Source organism: Anopheles nili, assembly GCF_943737925.1.
Source record: "Anopheles nili chromosome X unlocalized genomic scaffold, idAnoNiliSN_F5_01 X_unloc_5, whole genome shotgun sequence".
Lineage (NCBI taxonomy): Eukaryota > Metazoa > Arthropoda > Insecta > Diptera > Culicidae > Anopheles > Anopheles nili.
The window spans coordinates 652,501-657,500 of NW_026525511.1; positions in this window are offsets into that span (position 1 = coordinate 652,501).

Here is a 5,000-nt window from a genome sequence, read left to right on the forward strand (position 1 = left end):
GACGAAAGTTAGCCACGGTGGTGTTCTAACATCGGTACCTGGGACGCAAAAGCGTCGGACGCATGGTTTCGAAGCGATGTGCGAAAAACGGGCCAAAATGGTGCACGAACAAAGGGGCACGCGCTATATCTGGCAGAAGGAGAACTCTGCGAGGTGTTGTGTGTATGGACGAAAAGTAGGCATTACGGAGTTGAGCAAACGCGCCGAAGACCGGGAATCGATATCTCCAACCGGCTGGTCGGTAAAGCGATTCCCAACACCCCATAGACACCGCAATGGGTGAAAATCGGCTAAGTCCAAGAAATGGGTTTTCACCCAAAAACAGGGTGATGGAGACATTGCACGGAGTTGGCGTATATGGACGTAAGTTAGCCACGGTGGTGTTCTAACATCGGTACTTGGGACGCAAAACCGTCGGACGCATGGTTTCGAAGCGATGTACGAAAAACAGGCCAAAATGGTGCACGAACAAAGGGGCACGCGCTATATCTGGCAGAAGGAGAACTCTGCGAGGTGTTGTGTGTATGGACGAAAAGTAGGCATTACGGAGTTGAGCAAACGCGCCGAAGACCGGGAATCGATATCTCCAACCGGCTGGTCGGTAAAGCGATTCCCAACACCCCATAGACACCGCAATGGGTGAAAATCGGCTAAGTCCAAGAAATGGGTTTTCACCCAAAAACAGGGTGATGGAGACATTGCACGGAGTTGGCGTATATGGACGTAAGTTAGCCACGGTGGTGTTCTAACATCGGTACTTGGGACGCAAAACCGTCGGACGCATGGTTTCGAAGCGATGTACGAAAAACAGGCCAAAATGGTGCACGAACAAAGGGGCACGCGCTATATCTGGCAGAAGGAGAACTCTGCGAGGTGTTGTGTGTATGGACGAAAAGTAGGCATTACGGAGTTGAGCAAACGCGCCAAAGACCGCAACTCGATATCTCCAACCGGCTGGTCGGTAGAGCGATTCCAAACACCCCATAGACACCGCAATGGGTGAAAATCGGCTAAGTCCCAGAAATGGGTTTTCACCCAAAAACAGGGTGATGGAGACATTGCACGGAGTAGGCGTATATGGACGAAAGTTAGCCACGGTGGTGTTCTAACATCACTACTTGGGACGCAAAAGCGTCGGACGCATGGTTTCGAGGCAATGTGCGAAAAACGGGCCAAAATTGTGCACGAACAAAGGGGCACGCGCTATATCTGGCAGAAGGAGAACTCTGCGAGGTGTTGTGTGTATGGACGAAAAGTAGGCATTACGGAGTTGAGCAAACGCGCCGAAGACCGGGAATCGATATCTGCAACCGGCTGGTCGGTAGAGCGATTCCCAACACCCCATAGACACCGCAATGGGTGAAAATCGGCTAAGTCCCTGAAATGGGTTTTCACCCAAAATCAGGGTGATGGAGACATTGCACGGAGTTGGCGTATATGGACGAAAGTTAGCCACGGTGGTGTTCTAACATCGGTACTTGGGACGCAAAACCGTCGGACGCATGGTTTCGAGGCAATGTGCGAAAAACGGGCCAAAATGGTGCACGAACAAAGGGGCACGCGCTATATCTGGCAGAAGGAGAACTCTGCGAGGTGTTGTGTGTATGGACGAAAAGTAGGCATTACGGAGTTGAGCAAACGCGCCGAAGACCGCAACTCGATATCTCCAACCGGCTGGTCGGTAGAGCGATTCCCAACACCCCATAGACACCGCAATGGGTGAAAATCGGCTAAGTCCCAGAAATGGGTTTTCACCCAAAAACAGGGTGATGGAGACATTGCACGGAGTTGGCGTATATGGACGAAAGTTAGCCACGGTGGTGTTCTAACATCGGTGCTTGGGACGCAAAACCGTCGGACGCATGGTTTCGAAGCGATGTACGAAAAACAGGCCAAAATGGTGCACGAACAAAGGGGCACGCGCTATATCTGGCAGAAGGAGAACTCTGCGAGGTGTTGTGTGTATGGACGAAAAGTAGGCATTACGGAGTTGAGCAAACGCGCCGAAGACCGGGAATCGATATCTCCAACCGGCTGGTCGGTAGAGCGATTCCCAACACCCCATAGACACCGCAATGGGTGAAAATCGGCTAAGTCCCAGAAATGGGTTTTCACCCAAAAACAGGGTGATGGAGACATTGCACGGAGTTGGCGTATATGGACGAAAGTTAGCCACGGTGGTGTTCTAACATCACTACTTGGGACGCAAAACCGTCGAACGCATGGTTTCGAGGCAATGTGCGAAAAACGGGCAAAATGGTGCACGAACAAAGGGGCACGCGCTATATCTGGCAGAAGGAGAACTCTGCGAGGTGTTGTGTGTATGGACGAAAAGTAGGCATTACGGAGTTGAGCAAACGCGCCGAAGACCGGGAATCGATATCTCCAACCGGCTGGTCGGTAGAGCGATTCCCAACACCCCATAGACACCGCAATGGGTGAAAATCGGCTAAGTCCCAATATGTACCTTCAGAGGGGCATATCTCGAAAACTACTCGTCAGATCGGGGCCAAATTCACAGAGAAGACACATGTCGAGGAGTTGTTTCGGATGAGCGATAGTGGTTTTTGGGTGAAAATGTACCCCTAAACCTTGTACAGAGAGGACCCCTTCCGTAGAGCAAAATCCTGAAGGTCGGGGTCGCGCAAGGGTCGACATGGGTCGAGGTGGACTATCATGCGAAACCACTTTTTTCGGTCCCTACGGTGCCCCTAGATGATGAAAAGTACAATCCGAGGTTGATTACGAACACTTTTGTGCACCCCCTTCCGTAGAGCAAAATCCTGAAGGTCGGGGTCGCGCAAGGGTCGACATGGGTCGAGGTGGACTATCATGCGAAACCACTTTTTTCGGTCCCTACGGTGCCCCTAGATGATGAAAAGTACAATCCGAGGTTGATTACGAACACTTTTGTGCACCCCCTTCCGTAGAGCAAAATCCTGGAGGTCGGGGTTGCGCACAAGTAGACCCCCTTCCGTAGAGCAAAATCCTGAAGGTCGGGGTCGCGCAAGGGTCGACATGGGTCGAGGTGGACTATCATGCGAAACCACTTTTTTCGGTCCCTACGGTACCCCTAGATGATGAAAAGTACAATCCGAGGTTGATTACGAACACTTTTGTGCACCCCCTTCCGTAGAGCAAAATCCTGAAGGTCGGGGTCGCACAAGGGTCGACATGGGTCGAGGTGGACTATCATGCGAAACCACTTTTTTCGGTCCCTACGGTGCCCCTAGATGATGAAAAGTACAATCCGAGGTTAATTACGAACACTTTTGTGCACCCCCTTCCGTAGAGCAAAATCCTGAAGGTCGGGGTTGCGCACAAGTAGACCCCCTTCCGTAGAGCAAAATCCTGAAGGTCGGGGTCGCGCAAGGGTCGACATGGGTCGAGGTGGACTATCATGCGAAACCACTTTTTTCGGTCCCTACGGTGCCCCTAGATGATGAAAAGTACAATCCGAGGTTGATTACGAACACTTTTGTGCACCCCCTTCCGTAGAGCAAAATCCTGAAGGTCGGGGTCGAGCAAGGGTAGACCCCTTCCGTAGAGCAAAATCCTGAAGGTCGGGGTCGCGCAAGGGTCGACATGGGTCGAGGTGGACTATCATGCGAAACCACTTTTTTCGGTCCCTACGGTGCCCCTAGATGATGAAAAGTACAATCCGAGGTTGATTACGAACACTTTTGTGCACCCCCTTCCGTAGAGCAAAATCCTGAAGGTCGGGGTTGCGCACAAGTAGACCCCCTTCCGTAGAGCAAAATCCTGAAGGTCGGGGTCGCGCAAGGGTCGACATGGGTCGAGGTGGACTATCATGCGAAACCACTTTTTTCGGTCCCTACGGTGCCCCTAGATGATGAAAAGTACAATCCGAGGTTGATTACGAACACTTTTGTGCACCCCCTTCCGTAGAGCAAAATCCTGAAGGTCGGGGTTGCGCACAAGTAGACCCCCTTCCGTAGAGCAAAATCCTGAAGGTCGGGGTCGCGCAAGGGTCGACATGGGTCGAGGTGGACTATCATGCGAAACCACTTTTTTCGGTCCCTACGGTGCCCCTAGATGATGAAAAGTACAATCCGAGGTTGATTACGAACACTTTTGTGCACCCCCTTCCGTAGAGCAAAATCCTGAAGGTCGGGGTTGCGCACAAGTAGACCCCCTTCCGTAGAGCAAAATCCTGAAGGTCGGGGTCGCGCAAGGGTCGACATGGGTCGAGGTGGACTATCATGCGAAACCACTTTTTTCGGTCCCTACGGTGCCCCTAGATGATGAAAAGTACAATCCGAGGTTGATTACGAACACTTTTGTGCACCCCCTTCCGTAGAGCAAAATCCTGAAGGTCGGGGTCGCGCAAGGGTCGACATGGGTCGAGGTGGACTATCATGCGAAACCACTTTTTTCGGTCCCTACGGTGCCCCTAGATGATGAAAAGTACAATCCGAGGTTGATTACGAACACTTTTGTGCACCCCCTTCCGTAGAGCAAAATCCTGAAGGTCGGGGTCGCACAAGTGTGCACCCCCTTCCGTAGAGCAAAATCCTGAAGGTCGGGGTCGCGCAAGGGTCGACATGGGTCGAGGTGGACTATCATGCGAAACCACTTTTTTCGGTCCCTACGGTGCCCCTAGATGATGAAAAGTACAATCCGAGGTTGATTACGAACACTTTTGTGCACCCCCTTCCGTAGAGCAAAATCCTGAAGGTCGGGGTCGCGCAAGGGTCGACATGGGTCGAGGTGGACTATCATGCGAAACCACTTTTTTCGGTCCCTACGGTGCCCCTAGATGATGAAAAGTACAATCCGAGGTTGATTACGAACACTTTTGTGCACCCCCAAAAATGGCCAAAATCCTGAAGGTCGGGTTCTCGGGGCGGTCGAGGCCCTCTGACGTGCACGAAAAACCGGTACCCACGCCGAGCTTCAGAATTTGGTCTTCAGAGACTAAGTCCCAACCGAAACTGGCAACCCTCAAAAGTATACCAAGGAGGGGTCGGATCGTGTTA